The 16,580-nt window shown below is 52.5% G+C and overlaps 1 long non-coding RNA gene across 1 annotated transcript in view; it reads right to left on the reverse strand.

The window, feature by feature from the left end:
• Positions 1 to 1,402: 1,402 nt before the first annotated feature.
• The window catches only part of LOC112882562, a 30,699-nt gene continuing 15,521 nt past the window's right edge, over positions 1,403 to 16,580 (reverse strand). Inside the window, exon 2 of the long non-coding RNA XR_003226681.1 lies at positions 1,403 to 1,727. This is a non-coding gene — a long non-coding RNA (uncharacterized LOC112882562). The remainder of the gene's footprint in view (positions 1,728 to 16,580) is intronic.

Genomic DNA, 16,580 nt, shown 5'->3' on the forward strand with positions numbered 1-16,580 from the left:
GTCTGATCCTTCCGCTGCTGAATGACGAAAGAGGAGGTCTGAGGTCGAAAAAAAATTGTCCCCCAATTGGTTTTGTAGGAGTAGAGATAAATAATATATATATACTAACTGCCCGTGCATAGCAATAGAACACATAAGACGATGGCAAACAACTACGGTGGTGATATATTTGGCATACTCAAAGATCTACATGTATTCGTAGCGGTGACATCAAAAGACAAACACACGGCTACGGCCATTTTTACTTTAACGTTTAGACTATGTTTGGTTCTACTTCTGCTTTCTAGAAGCTTTAGCTTTTCTACAGCTGCTTTGAAAAAGCTGCTTTTCTGTAGTACAAATTTCAAATTTGAAAATAGGTTGTACCCTACTTTTACAACTTTTCTGAATTTGTGAAAACTACATACCTAATATTGGTCACATATATACCCTTTCAATTCTTTTATATATAAAAAAATAAAGATTTTCATATACAGGAAAATAAAAATAAAAAAGAATAAAAAAGTTAACTCCAAATATTTATATATATATAAATAAAAATTTAAAGGAAAACGAATTTGGTCATCACAAAGAAATATTGTATTCTGTCAATTTGCATAAAGATAATATATAATTTTTTCACAGTCGACAACTCACAGCAGTTTGAAACGAACGACTTTCAGCTTTTTCACAGCAGACATCTGGCAGCTTTTTCACGGCTCACAGCTGAACCAAACGCACCCTTAATATTTGAAGTTCGATTTAGGGAAACGTAACTCTAGGAGGTCGCGTTCATCTGGGCTTCTTCAATTTCATCTATCACCTATTACCATGCATTGTTCAACCTAGATTTTTGTTAGGATCGGACGAGCCAACATATATGTAATTTGGTACAATGAAAAAAAGAGCCAAATGAAAGTATGCGACACCATCAGACATAATAAGTACAAATTGCATTAGACTGTATTGAAGAGCTTGTCTAGATGATTAAACACCTTCTTTCGATCATTACTATGTGTATATGCACGAGCCTTTTTCAGAGTCGCCAAAATAAAGAAGCAAACATCCCTACTTTTTTCAGAGCACATTACCGAATGCTCGAGCAGGCCTGTGCAAGGCCATTTGCTAGCTTGCTGCGCGACTGCTCTTCGCTTGCCACGACGGTATGCGGTCAGCCTAGCGGTACGAGACGCACCGGCTCAACAGCCTGGCGATGATGGCCCATGGAGTATTCACGAGTCCCAACTCCCAACCACACGGGCAGCGACGATGGCCTTCCTCGTGCGACATTCTACGCCGCTGGGTGCCTCGGCGCGCGACTGCCTGGCTCGTGTCCGTGCGAGTCGAAAGCCACCGTTCCCTCCGACTAGTGCTTTGCGCGCGCCTATGCGCGCGGATAATCACAGAACTTGGAAAGCGATTATAATAGATGTGGATGCAGGAAATTAGTAGTGAGCATATTACAACAAAAGGTCTGGTTGGATCAACTAAACCATGTTCGATGTACATATATTACATAGGGGTACGACTGCGTGGGCTGAGCTTGTTTGAGAATGACTTGTACCAGGAAGGTTGTCAGTCAGTTTTCCAGTCCGCTGGTTATTTTTTTCTCCGTCTGAATTTGTAGTTCCTTGACAAGAGTATCGAAGATGGTGGTTCTCCGCGAATGCATATGAAGGAAGCCAGGGATGAACTCTGCCACCTTGTTCAGCATCTGTGTTTCCATTCTGCAGGCTCGTGGTCGGAATCTGCTTAGATTTAGTTTGGATTGTTAGTTTGATCTTATCCCGGATCGGTCCAACGACCTATCCGGAGTCCGTTACGCGCCCTGATCGGGGGCGCACAACCAAGCCAATAGCATGTGGGCCCCCGTCGCGCAGCGCCAAATAAAAGCAAGAGGTGGGGGGCCGGGGCACGTAGTACGAGGTTCACTGCGTCGCCTGTAGCCCCACCAAAAACCCTAGCCCAATCCGATCTAAGGGGCGCTGAGGCGACGGGAAACACCGCCGCCTCTGCACCGCATCGCCGCCGCAATCTCATCCTCGACCTCGACTCCGGCTCGGCTTCATATCCGCCATGGCCAACAATGGCGAATCCGGCTCATCGACCGGAGGTACGCCATATCTCTCTCTCTCTCCCTCTCTCTGTTTCACTCTCGGTTAGTCCTAAGTACCATCATTGTTTAGCTAATCGCCGAGCTATCTAGCACTTAGTCGATCCCTAAGTTTCAACAATGGTATCAGAGCGCCTAACTAAGTGTAGTTAGGCTCGGATAAGAACATTGAACAGCAATTAGAAGGAGAGGATTTCGTATCAACTCGAAAGAAGGCAAGAACAGAACGATTGAGCCCCTTTCGGGGTGAAAGAACCCAAGCACCCCGTGCTAAACCCTAACCCTAACCCTAACCGGGCAAGAAATGAGACTTACCTCGCCACCGGGAGCTCCCTGCTCCACGGGATAGCAACGCCGAGGCTCAGAAGCCCCAGCGGACCACCGTCGTCGAAGGACTGAGACATTCCGAGCTCGTCAAGCTCATGGATCTCCACCGTGCCGTCGCGCGCAGGCCAGCTAGCCACCTCGGGCCCACTCGACGGCGGCGCGCTCACGTACAGGCGAGCGCACTCGCCGGCGAGGAGGCCCGCGGCGGCGCCATCGCCTTCGGTCGCCGTCACGAGGAGGAAGAAGGAGAGGCCAAGGGGGAGCGGGTGATGAATCTAGGGTTTGAAGGTGAAGCGTCCCCCCATCAGGGAAGACTTAAAAGTGTTGGTTTATCAGTCCCAGGAGGCTGATAACACTTTTATTACATCAGATGGTACATCACCGTACAACTCTACGCGGTAATGGGCAGTGAAGCGCCACTATCGCGAGGATTACAACCAGAACCCACACAACTACACTAGCTACGAACAAAGGGTCATCAGAGTCTTGCGCCATGCGGAATCCAACGGTGGCCTCAACCACAGGCAAGACTGGGTGCAGGACGAAACCCTACTCGTTGTCTTCGGGGATGTAGTCTGGGTCTTCCACTGTAAAAGTAAGAGAGGGGTGAGTACAAACGTACTCAGCAAGTCCAATCACACCCACGGAGGGGGTATAACAGTAATCATATGCACAGGACAATCCAAGGATAGGTTATGGTTCATTTGTGAAAAACTCAACTGTATGCAAGGGTTCGTTTGAAAACGATTTCCAAAACGAGTTTTCTGGCACCAAAAACACACGATTTTGATCCACACAGGATCCAAGTTTTAAACTGCTACCGGACTCCCCGTCCGCCGTAGCACACGGCACAACTGCCGGACACTTTCCAAACAACTCACACCAGCCCATCCATTCCCAGAGATAAACACTAGTTATGTGACCACACCGTAACTTGCCCAATACCGTGGGCACGGCTATTCGAATAGATTTTAACTCTGCAGAGGTGTGCAACTTTACCCACAGGTGGGGTACCACAGCACGAACACCTTAGTGCCGGTGCAGATCCCAACAAAGCCATTACCCACCTTAGCTAGACCTGACTAGCCACCACGGGATCCATCAAGGGGTCATTCGACCTACCTCCGAGGTTTAACCGGGGCATAAGTCACACAGAGCTCATCCCTTCTCCTTGATCACCCGTTGCTCTCAGCTCTCCTGATGGCTATCAGGCTAACTAGTGGGTTTATGCTAAGCCGTTGCCCATACAACGGTCAAGTGGTTCGCACTACAAGAAGCTAGGTGAGATGTCACATCAACTCGGTCCTTAGGGGTGACAAGATGGATATCTCCCCTCCACGCTCAACCACACAGGTACGAGCACACCAACGGCAATTCACACAGAAATGCCATCCATCCCGTCCGACTTGTTTCTCAAATCCACATTTTTCCCTTCCCACACACACGCATTTTCTTTATAAAATCAGGTGGTCAAGGTATGGTCGTCTCAAACAAGGGTGGCTATCCTACCATGTTTTCAGCACGTAAACCATGCAATTTTATAAAATAGGCCACTGGGTTGTGTTTATAAAAACTAGGACAGAAACATGCATCAAAGGGCGGAATTGAACTTGCCATCGTCAAACCCTTGCGGGAAGTCCTGATCGGAGCACTGTCCTTCGGGTTCGGGGTCGCAGTACTGGTCCTCAGTTGCTTGGTCGCGGTCGGGGACCTCGTCGTTCACTCCGTGTCCTACGACGCAAACAAACAGACACACAATCAAGCGAAAGAACTAAAAAGCTTTTACCGATAGGCTTAAATCGGAAAATAATTTAGTTACGGAGTTAGGGGCAATATCTCTGGGTGGTTTCTTAATGGCATGGCTAAAACTATACTAAAAGGGCGTGGCAAAGTTTCAGGTCAATCGGAGGTCGTTTCGCACATAAAATGACGCGCTAAAGGTGGTTTCAGGGCTCAAACGGGGGTTCGAGGGCTTGTTCGTTAAATATCCGGTAAAGAGTGCGGACCTATTTGTAAAATCCTAGAAATACCCTAAGCATGCTAAAAGGTGTCGATTATGTTTAGGTTTATGTTCCGAGGGGTTTGATTTGAATTAACGGAAAGGGTAGGGCTATTTTTGCAAAAGAGAATGGATAAAGGGGTTTCTTTGGAACAAACAGGGGAGGCCAGGGGGTTTTTCGCAAAAGGGCCTCCTTCTTCTTCCTCCCCTCACAGGAAACAGAGGAGAGTGGGGGGGGGAAGCGCCGGCGGCCAACTCCGGCCACCTAGGGTCCGGGCGGCTCGGGTGAGAGGGGGAAAAGAGAGAGGGGACCACGGGGAACTCGTTCCCGGCCTCACCTCGGGCCGGGGTAGCGCGCGGAGGCGGGGCGACGGCGGGCTGCGGCGGCGGGTACTGGAGCTCGGCGTGGCGGCGCTAGGGCGGTGGAGGCGAGGGGCCAGGTGGGCGGGCAGGTTGTGGGGGGTGCCGGGTGCGGCCGGGCTATTTATAGGCGGCCGGCGGGTGGCTCCACGGGCGGCCATTAATGGCGCCCGTGGCTTGCGACGGGGCTCAGCCGTGCACGTGGGGGGGGGCCGGGCGGCGGTGTGCGGCACAGAGGGGGGGCGCGGGCGGCGAGGCGGCACAGGGGAGGCGCGGGCGGCGAGGCGGGCACAGCGGGCGGCGGCGTGTGCGCCACGGCGGCCGTGCGGCCGCGCGCGTGCGCCAGCGACGGGCGGCACGGCGGGCGGCGCGGCACGTGGTGCACGCGCGGGTACGGGCGGCCGGGCACAGGCGCGCGCGAGGGGAAGGGGGGGGGCCGGTGGCCGGCGCGGCTGGTGCGGCCGGGCACGCGCGCGGGAGCAGGGGGAAAGGGGAAAAACAGGAAGGAAGGGAGGAGGAAGAAAAGGGAGGGAGGGAGAAAAGAAAGAAAGGAAAAGGAGAGAAAAGGAAAAAGGGAAAAAGAAATAAAGGGAAAGAAGAAAAGAAAAAGAGGGAGGGAGAAGGGCCGGCGCCGGTCGCGCGGTGACCGCGGCCGGTCGGCCACGCGGGGAAACGCGCGGCGCGAGGGGAACGGCGAGGGGAAAAGAAAACGCGTCGGCGCCAATCGCGGCCGCAGCCGCGACCGATGGGCCACGCGCGCGCGGATTCGTGCGCTGCGCGAGAAATGACTTGCGCCGGCGCTATTCGCGGCGGTGACCGCGCGCGAACGGCAGGCTTCCGAGCGCGCGGGATGGGATGGCGATAACGGTCGGGGTTAGGGCTATGGTCTGGCGACGAGTGGTTTTTAATCGAAACGTTCTAACGCGTGATTTGATTTTGGTAAGTTTTTTAGGGCGTCACAAACCTACCCCACTTAAATGAATCTCGTCCTCGAGATTCGGCTGGCCCCGAAATAGATGGGGAAACTCCTTCTTTAGCGCCTCTTCGCGTTCCCAAGTCGCTTCCTCCACCCCATGTCTGCTCCATTGAACTCTGCATATTCGTACTTCGGAGTTTCTCGTTCTCCTAGTGACGGTGTCCAGGATTCTGACCGGCACTTCTTGATATCGCAGATCCGGTTGCAGGTCTATTGTTTCTACCAGCACGTGTTCTCCTTCGGGTACTCTCAAACATCTCCTTAATTGCGAGACGTGAAACACTGGATGTATATCTGACATTTCTTCCGGTAACTCCAGTCGGTATGCCACTGCTCCTACCTTCTTTAGAACCCGATACGGCCCAATGTATCGAGGGGCTAATTTTCCTTGTACCTGAAATCTTCGTGTCCCTCGAATGGGTGAGACTTTGAGGTAGACAAAATCTCCCGGATTGAAGCTTATCTCCCGCCTCTTCTTGTCCGCATAGCTCTTTTGTCGGGACTGAGCCGCTTTTAATTTCTCGCGGATTTCCGCTACCTTTTCTTCTGCTTCTTTTATGAGCGCGGGTCCTACTAGTGCACGCTCTCCAACTTCCGACCACATCAAGGGAGTTTTGCACTTTCTTCCGTAGAGGGCTTCGAATGGCGACATACCCAGGCTGGCTTGGTAACTATTATTGTACGAGAATTCTGCATAGGGCAGACTCTGTTCCCAATCGTTTCCATAGGTCAGGACACATGCTCTCAGCATATCTTCCATGATCTGATTCACCCTCTCGGTTTGACCATCCGTCTGTGGGTGGTATGCGGAGCTAAACTCTAACTTAGTGCCCATGGCTTTATGTAGGCTTTTCCAAAACCTAGATGTAATTGGGTCCCTCTATCCGAGACGATTCTACTGGGCACTCCATGCAACTTCACTATATTTTCCACGTAAAGTTTTGCCAGCTTTTCTCCGCCATAAGTGGTCCTTACGGGTATGAAATGTGCCGATTTAGTGAGTCGGTCCACAATTACCCATATGGAATCGTGTCCCTTCTGTGTTCGGGGTAGTCCCACTACAAAGTCCATTCCTATCTCATCCCATTTCCAAACCGGGATAGGCAAGGGTTGCAATAATCCTGCCGGCTTTTGATGTTCGGCCTTGATCCTTTGGCAGGTATCACAATGTGCCACAAATCGTGCGATATCCGCTTTCATTCCATTCCACCAGTATTTTTGCCTTATGTCCATATACATTTTGGTGGATCCTGGGTGGATGGAGTAGGCCGAGTTATGGGCTTCGTCCATGATCAATTGCCGGAAATCTCCGTTCTGGGGTACACAAATTCTATCCTCGTACCATAATGTTCCCTTATCGTCCACTCTGAAACCTGGCGCTTTGTTTTCTCCAGTTTGCTTGCAGATCTTTACTAACTCCTGATCCGAGCTTTGAGCCTCTCTAATTCTATCCTCTAGGGTTGATTGGACGCTTAACACATGGCTGGAACCTTGAGGGACAATGTGCACATTTAATCGTGCCATTTCCTCGCGCAGGTTGTTATCCTTGGGCCCATAGGATTTCCGGCTTAAGGCGTCGGCTACCACATTCGCCTTTCCGGGGTGATACTGAATTTCCAAATTATAGTCCTTGACCAACTCCAACCATCTTCTCTGCCTTAAATTTAAATCCGGCTGGGTAAAGATATACTTCAGACTCTTGTGGTCGGTGTAAACCTCACACTTATTCCCGATCAGGTAATGTCTCCAAATCTTAAGGGCATGCACTACAGCTGCTAGTTCCAAATCATGGGTCGGATAGTTTTGCTCATGGGTCTTGAGTTGGCGGGAGGCATATGCAACGACTTTCCCGTCTTGCATCAGTACGCACCCTAATCCTTGTCGGGATGCGTCACAATAAATGACAAAGTCCCGATGAATGTCCGGTAGGGTCAGTACTGGGGCGGTCGTCAGTCTTCGCTTCAATTCTTGAAAACTCCTCTCGCAGGATTCTGTCCAAGCGAACTTTTTCTCCTTCTTAAGAAGTTCCGTCATGGGTCGGGCTATCTTAGAGAATCCTTCAATAAATCTCCGATAGTATCCGGCTAATCCAAGAAAACTTCTGATCTCACTAACGTTAGTCGGTTGCTGCCAATTGGATACGGCTTCAACCTTCTCTGGGTCCACTGCCACACCTTCTGCAGTCAGGATGTGACCAAGGAAAGCTACTCTTTCCAGCCAGAATTCGCACTTGCTGAACTTAGCATAGAGCCATGTGACCTCAGCTTCTCCAATACTACCCGCAGATGTTGCTCATGTTCCTGAACACTCTTGGAGTAGATGAGTATGTCGTCGATAAAGACTACGACAAACTTATCTAGCTCGTCCATAAATACCTTGTTCATGAGGTTCATAAAATAGGCAGGGGCATTGGTTAGTCCGAAGGACATTACGGTGAACTCGAATTGCCCGTAGCGGGTGACGAAAGCTGTCTTAGGAATATCATCTTCTCTGATCTTGAGCTGGAAATATCCTGACCTTAGATCGATCTTGGAAAAATACTTGGCTCCTTTTAGCTGATCGAAAAGGTCATCAATCCTGGGGAGGGGGTACTTGTTCTTAATGGTAACCTCGTTCAGTGCTCGGTAGTCCACACACAACCTCATACTCCCATCTTTCTTCTTGACAAACAGCACTGGGGCTCCCCACGGCGACGAGCTTGGTCGGATAAAGCCAATCCTCTGCAGTTCTTCTAGTTGCTTCTTTAATTCTGCCAATTCAGAGGCCGCCATCTATAGGGTCTCTTGGCTATGGGGGATGTTCCGGGGATAAGGTCTATGACGAATTCTATATCCCTATCTGGCGGCATACCGGGAAGCTCTTCGGGGAATACATCTGGGTATTCGCTTACTACCGGGACTCCTTCTAAGGGCTTGGCGTCCACGCTAAACACCATTGGATCAAACTTACTATCCCGGGTACGGCAGACCACTTGTACTCCCTCGTGGTTTGTTAAGTGTACCACTTTGTCGGTACAGCCTATGAGACCATTGTGTCGGCTTAACCAATCCATCCCAAGGATCACGTCTATTCCCCCAGGCTTAAGTACTACCAAATCTGCTAGAAAGTCTACCCCACTTAAGTTGATCCTTACCCGTGAACAACCTAATTGGCAATTGATGTCGCCTCCAGGCGTCCGGGTTAATAGGGATGTTCTTAGTAGTACTGTAGGTATTTTGTGTTTCCCCACATAGCTCGAGGATATAACGAGTGCGATGCTCCAGAATCGAATAATACTGTCGCCAGAGCTGAGTTGACTAAGTACTCACCGAGCACTACGCCCTGAGCTTCTTGAGCCTCCTGCGCGTCGATGTGATTGACGCGGGCTCGTCCAAATGATTGCTGCTTCACCTGCTGGCCGTTGTCGTTGTTGCGGACGGGCACTCGGTTGGCACCGGTCAGGGCTGGTCTGGGTCCATTCACCGAGTTGGAGAAGGCTGATGTGGCCGGCTTGTTCTTGGCATAAGGGCAATTGGCAATATAATGCCCTATCTCACGGCAGTTGAAGCAGGCCCTAACATTGTTGTTGTCAGGGGTGACCTGGCTTGTATTGCTCTGCGGGGCCCTCGTGGTATTCTGGCTCCTGGGCGGGGCCTGGGGTCCTGTCACTTGCGACTGAGTCCTATACTGCATCGGGGCCTGAGATCTTGGGGCTGTGTAGTTGGAGTTCCTCGGCTTTTGGAAGCGGTCCTGCTGGCGGGCCTTGCTCTCCAGGAATTTCCGCTTGTTGTCCTTCCGCTCTTCGGCTTTGGCCCTTTCCGTGAGGATAGCTTTGTTCATCAGGGTGTTGAAGTCCGGATAGATTTGTGGGGTAAGCAAGGTCCGGAGTTCTGGGCTTAGCCCCTTCTTGAACATATCCTGTTTCTTGTCATCGTCGTTCACCTCCTCCGGTGCATATCGGGCCAACTCTATGAACCGGTGGGTGTATTCTTCCACCGTCATGCTTCCTTGCTGAAGTGCGCGGAATTCATCCGCCTTGCGCTTCATGGTGGCCGAAGGAATGTGATAGCGGCGGAACTCTCTTACGAATTCCTCCCAAGTGATAGTAGAGGCATCTTCGGCCGCGGCACAATAATTTTCCCACCAGGATAATGCTGTTCCGGTGAGTTGGTGGGCTGCCAGAAGAACCTTGTCTCTGTCCTGGCATTCGAACGGCTCGAGCTTCCTCTGAATCACTCGTAGCCAGTCATCTGCATCCAAAGGGTTGCAGGATCCGGCAAAGGTGGGCGGCTTAGTTCTCAGGAAAGCTGTCAGCTTGTCATTCATGTTCTGCCCGCGTGGTTGCCGGTTAACAATGGCATTGGCCAGTGTTTCCAGTATGAGGGTCTGGTTATGGATTATCTGTGCCAGGTCTCCGAGGGGTGGGGGTGGTGGTAGTTGTTCTTCTCCTTGATCTTCTCCTCGGTTCTGGCTTACTTCTTGTTCTGCCTGAGGAGGATTCTGTCCAGCAGGCTGTGCTCTGGCACCAGCAGCTGCGGGGTTCCGGCTACGGGAGGCTCTCGTGACGCTCCGGGGAACCATCTGTTAATTGGGTATAGTGGGGTTACTATTATGTGATGTTTAAGTTGCTTAATTCGTATGTAAGGCAGAATCTACCCCCTGCCAGTAGTTACATAACACGTAGCACACAACAAGACAGCACAACAACATCACAAACCACAAGCACAAACAGCTTTATTACTGCAACGGGGGGTACAGCTTGGGGTAAGGCTAGGTCTCGTACTACTCGTCCGGGATCAGGCCCGACTTAAACAAAAGGGGCTGGGGTGTACATTGCTAGGGTGGCGCCGGTCATTCTACTCGCGGGGCATGCCTTCTTCTGGGGCGGGGAGCGTGAGTGATCCTTGCTCGCCGTCCTCTGGATTTCCATTGGTCGAAGGTTGCGCTGCAGCATCTCCTTCGGCGGCGGCAGCAGAACTTTCAGGGTTCTCGGGTGGGGCTTGGGTGTTTCCGAAGAGTGTCCCCCATCCTATAACGGGTGTCCCGAGTAAAACATGGTCTTCTCCGATTGCCGGGACTGGTGTTCCACTTCGGGTCCAATCTTGCATACGCCGGTCTCGGGCTTGCCTGAGGCTCTCTTGGGCGACTGCTTCGCTACTGGACCGCGGCTGCGGCTCTTGCCTCGGCGTGGGCGGCTCGGATTTGCTGCAGTCTCACTGCGAGCTCTGCTTGCTCGGCTCGATGGGTCTGCTCCCTTAGAAGGTTGGCTTGCTCATCAAAGAGTTGGTCCAGGGCGGCTAGGTAAGTGGCCACTTGGTACAGGGGGCCCTCTTCGTGGCGACGTCGTTCCAGGTTTCTCATGCGTGCTTCCCAGACTGGGGTTCTGATGGCCGACGGGAAGAACTTCGCTGGTGTGGAGGCGAGGTGTTCTTCAAAAATCCGGCACAAATAACGGAGTGTTTTTCTGATGGCCAAAGGATAGGTGTCCTGGTGTCTAAACCCTGTGGCGGTCGCTCGCCAAGGCTGGATGTCGGGGTAGCGGTTGCTCCTGGCGATGACCAGGATCACCCTGCAGCGGAGGGTACCATGGTGCTCGTACTCTCGGCTGTAGTACCTTGGGCGCTCCGTAACGCCAAGGTCTTCCAGGGTGTTGATTAAGAGGCTGGGGAATCCAGGTGCAGCTTGGCAATCGCCCTGGGTCCATCCTTCCTCAGCCATCTGAAACATGAACAGGGTAAACAAATTTTGTACAGGTACAACGAGGGAGTAGATATCATTTATTATTGCAACATGGTGGGGTACAGTTTCCAGGGGCACGGGGTTATTAGGGTCGGGTTCTAACTTGGAGTGCTAACCCTATTACGGGGATTCTTCCTCGGTCCTGATAGAGCGCTTCTTTATTGGAAGGAACCGATCCATCTCATTTTCGGTCTGAGTACCCTTATCCCAATGGGTTTCCATGGGTTCTTCTTCTTCTTCCTCTATCCATCCACCTATTCCGTTGCGGTTCTCGTATTCTTGCACCTGGGCTTGGAGGGCAGCTAAGGAATACTCGGCGTTTGCAGCTCTTGTCCGTTGTTCCTCCAGCTCCTGGGTTATCCTTTCAATCCCACGGATTAGCTGCTTCAGTTGCGCTGACTGTTCGCGGCAGAGTGCATCCAAGCCAGTCAGGTAGATGGATAGGTGGGAGACCGTATCTTCTAGGTCTTCTTCTTCTCGTCCAAGTCCCCTCATTCGGGCAATCCAAGTGCGTCCTCGTCCCTCAGCGGGTGGGAAAAATCCCATAGGGGTCCGCTGAAGGTGGTGCCTGTAGAGCACACGCAGCCGTCGCAGGGCTTTACGAGCGGCCTTTCGATAGGAGTCGGGGAAGCGGAAACCAGTGGTGGAGATGAACCAAGGGTCCACATCCGGGTAGCGGGTGCTTTTCCCGACAAAAACCATTATGTCGCACCGAAGGGTGCCTCCGGCGATGTACTCACGGTAGGCATACTCCGGTGGTTCCATAACCCCGACGCATTCCAGGCTGAGCAATAGTAACTTGGGGAGGCCGGGCTCTGCGTGGCAGATTCCGCTAACCCATCCATTGCCAGCCATCTGGAACAAGGCAAAGACCAGTGGTGAGTGCTTGTGCAGAAAAATATCTAAACCAGGATAAGTTCTAGGGTCTGAAAAGGGGTCTCGCTCCTAGGGTTACGTCCTACGGCCAGCCTACGGCTCTGATACCACCTGAAGCATCCCCCCATCAGGGAAGACTTAAAAGTGTTGGTTTATCAGTCCCAGGAGGCTGATAACACTTTTATTACATCAGATGGTACATCACCGTACAACTCTACGCGGTAATGGGCAGTGAAGCGCCACTATCGCGAGGATTACAACCAGAACCCACACAACTACACTAGCTACGAACAAAGGGTCATCAGAGTCTTGCGCCATGCGGAATCCAACGGTGGCCTCAACCACAGGCAAGACTGGGTGCAGGACGAAACCCTACTCGTTGTCTTCGGGGATGTAGTCTGGGTCTTCCACTGTAAAAGTAAGAGAGGGGTGAGTACAAACGTACTCAGCAAGTCCAATCACACCCACGGAGGGGGTATAACAGTAATCATATGCACAGGACAATCCAAGGATAGGTTATGGTTCATTTGTGAAAAACTCAACTGTATGCAAGGGTTCGTTTGAAAACGATTTCCAAAACGAGTTTTCTGGCACCAAAAACACACGATTTTGATCCACAAAGGATCCAAGTTTTAAACTGCTACCGGACTCCCCGTCCGCCGTAGCACACGGCACAACTGCCGGACACTTTCCAAACAACTCACACCAGCCCATCCATTCCCAGAGATAAACACTAGTTATGTGACCACACCGTAACTTGCCCAATACCGTGGGCACGGCTATTCGAATAGATTTTAACTCTGCAGAGGTGTGCAACTTTACCCACAGGTGGGGTACCACAGCACGAACACCTTAGTGCCGGTGCAGATCCCAACAAAGCCATTACCCACCTTAGCTAGACCTGACTAGCCACCACGGGATCCATCAAGGGGTCATTCGACCTACCTCCGAGGTTTAACCGGGGCATAAGTCACACAGAGCTCATCCCTTCTCCTTGATCACCCGTTGCTCTCAGCTCTCCTGATGGCTATCAGGCTAACTAGTGGGGTTTATGCTAAGCCGTTGCCCATACAACGGTCAAGTGGTTCGCACTACAAGAAGCTAGGTGAGATGTCACATCAACTCGGTCCTTAGGGGTGACAAGATGGATATCTCCCCTCCACGCTCAACCACACAGGTACGAGCACACCAACGGCAATTCACACAGAAATGCCATCCATCCCGTCCGACTTGTTTCTCAAATCCACATTTTTCCCTTCCCACACACACGCATTTTCTTTATAAAATCAGGTGGTCAAGGTATGGTCGTCTCAAACAAGGGTGGCTATCCTACCATGTTTTCAGCACGTAAAACCATGCAATTTTATAAAATAGGCCACTGGGTTGTGTTTATAAAAACTAGGACAGAAACATGCATCAAAGGGCGGAATTGAACTTGCCATCGTCAAACCCTTGCGGGAAGTCCTGATCGGAGCACTGTCCTTCGGGTTCGGGGTCGCAGTACTGGTCCTCAGTTGCTTGGTCGCGGTCGGGGACCTCGTCGTTCACTCCGTGTCCTACGACGCAAACAAACAGACACACAATCAAGCGAAAGAACTAAAAGCTTTTACCGATAGGCTTAAATCGGAAATAATTTAGTTACGGAGTTAGGGGCAATATCTCTGGGTGGTTTCTTAATGGCATGGCTAAAACTATACTAGAAAGGGCGTGGCAAAGTTTCAGGTCAATCGGAGGTCGTTTCGCACATAAAATGACGCGCTAAAGGTGGTTTCAGGGCTCAAACGGGGGTTCGAGGGCTTGTTCGTAAATATCCGGAAAGAGTGCGGACCTATTTGTAAATCCTAGAAATACCCTAAGCATGCTAAAAGGTGTCGATTATGTTTAGGTTTATGTTCCGAGGGGTTTGATTTGAATTAACGGAAAGGGTAGGGCTATTTTTGCAAAAGAGAATGGATAAAGGGGTTTCTTTGGAACAAACAGGGGAGGCCAGGGGGTTTTTCGCAAAAGGGCCTCCTTCTTCTTCCTCCCCTCACAGGAAACAGAGGAGAGTGGGGGGGGGGAAGCGCCGGCGGCCAACTCCGGCCACCTAGGGTCCGGGCGGCTCGGGTGAGAGGGGGAAAAGAGAGAGGGGACCACGGGGAACTCGTTCCCGGCCTCACCTCGGGCCGGGGTAGCGCGCGGAGGCGGGGCGACGGCGGGCTGCGGCGGCGGGTACTGGAGCTCGGCGTGGCGGCGCTAGGGCGGTGGAGGCGAGGGGCCAGGTGGCGGGGCAGGTTGTGGGGGGTGCCGGGGTGCGGCCGGGCCTATTTATAGGCGGCCGGCGGGTGGCTCCACGGGCGGCCATTAATGGCGCCCGTGGCTTGCGACGGGGCTCAGCCGTGCACGTGGGGGGGGCCGGGCGGCGGTGTGCGGCACAGAGGGGGGGCGCGGGCGGCGAGGCGGCACAGGGGAGGCGCGGGCGGCGAGGCGGCACAGCGGGCGGCGGCGTGTGCGCCACGGCGGCCGTGCGGCCGCGCGCGTGCGCCAGCGACGGGCGGCACGGCGGGCGGCGCGGCACGTGGTGCACGCGCGGGTACGGGCGGCCGGGCACAGGCGCGCGCGAGGGGAAGGGGGGGGGCCGGTGGCCGGCGCGGCTGGTGCGGCCGGGCACGCGCGCGGGAGCAGGGGGAAAGGGGAAAAACAGGAAGGAAGGGAGGAGGAAGAAAAGGGAGGGGAGGGAGAAAAGAAAGAAAGGAAAAGGAGAGAAAAGGAAAAAGGGAAAAAGAAATAAAGGGAAAGAAAGAAAAGAAAAAGAGGGAGGGAGAAGGGCCGGCGCCGGTCGCGGCGGTGACCGCGGCCGGTCGGCCACGCGGGGAAACGCGCGGCGCGAGGGGAACGGCGAGGGGAAAAGAAAACGCGTCGGCGCCAATCGCGGCCGCAGCCGCGACCGATGGGCCACGCGCGCGCGGGATTCGTGCGCTGCGCGAGAAATGACTTGCGCCGGCGCTATTCGCGGCGGTGACCGCGCGCGAACGGCAGGCTTCCGAGCGACGCGGGATGGGATGGCGATACGGTCGGGGTTAGGGCTATGGTCTGGCGACGAGTGGTTTTTAATCGAAACGTTCTAACGCGTGATTTGATTTTGGTAAGTTTTTAGGGCGTCACAAACCTACCCCACTTAAATGAATCTCGTCCTCGAGATTCGGCTGGCCCCGAAATAGATGGGGAAACTCCTTCTTTAGCGCCTCTTCGCGTTCCCAAGTCGCTTCCTCCACCCCATGTCTGCTCCATTGAACTCTGCATATTCGTACTTCGGAGTTTCTCGTTCTCCTAGTGACGGTGTCCAGGATTCTGACCGGCACTTCTTGATATCGCAGATCCGGTTGCAGGTCTATTGTTTCTACCAGCACGTGTTCTCCTTCGGGTACTCTCAAACATCTCCTTAATTGCGAGACGTGAAACACTGGATGTATATCTGACATTTCTTCCGGTAACTCCAGTCGGTATGCCACTGCTCCTACCTTCTTTAGAACCCGATACGGCCCAATGTATCGAGGGGCTAATTTTCCTTGTACCTGAAATCTTCGTGTCCCTCGAATGGGTGAGACTTTGAGGTAGACAAAATCTCCCGGATTGAAGCTTATCTCCCGCCTCTTCTTGTCCGCATAGCTCTTTTGTCGGGACTGAGCCGCTTTTAATTTCTCGCGGATTTCCGCTACCTTTTCTTCTGCTTCTTTTATGAGCGCGGGTCCTACTAGTGCACGCTCTCCAACTTCCGACCACATCAAGGGAGTTTTGCACTTTCTTCCGTAGAGGGCTTCGAATGGCGACATACCCAGGCTGGCTTGGTAACTATTATTGTACGAGAATTCTGCATAGGGCAGACTCTGTTCCCAATCGTTTCCATAGGTCAGGACACATGCTCTCAGCATATCTTCCATGATCTGATTCACCCTCTCGGTTTGACCATCCGTCTGTGGGTGGTATGCGGAGCTAAACTCTAACTTAGTGCCCATGGCTTTATGTAGGCTTTTCCAAAACCTAGATGTAAATTGGGTCCCTCTATCCGAGACGATTCTACTGGGCACTCCATGCAACTTCACTATATTTTCCACGTAAAGTTTTGCCAGCTTTTCTCCGCCATAAGTGGTCCTTACGGGTATGAAATGTGCCGATTTAGTGAGTCGGTCCACAATTACCCATATGGAATCGTGTCCCTTCTGTGTTCGGGGTAGTCCCACTACAAAGTCCAT

This window comes from Panicum hallii, chromosome 2 (assembly GCF_002211085.1).
Source record: "Panicum hallii strain FIL2 chromosome 2, PHallii_v3.1, whole genome shotgun sequence".
Taxonomy (NCBI): domain Eukaryota; kingdom Viridiplantae; phylum Streptophyta; class Magnoliopsida; order Poales; family Poaceae; genus Panicum; species Panicum hallii.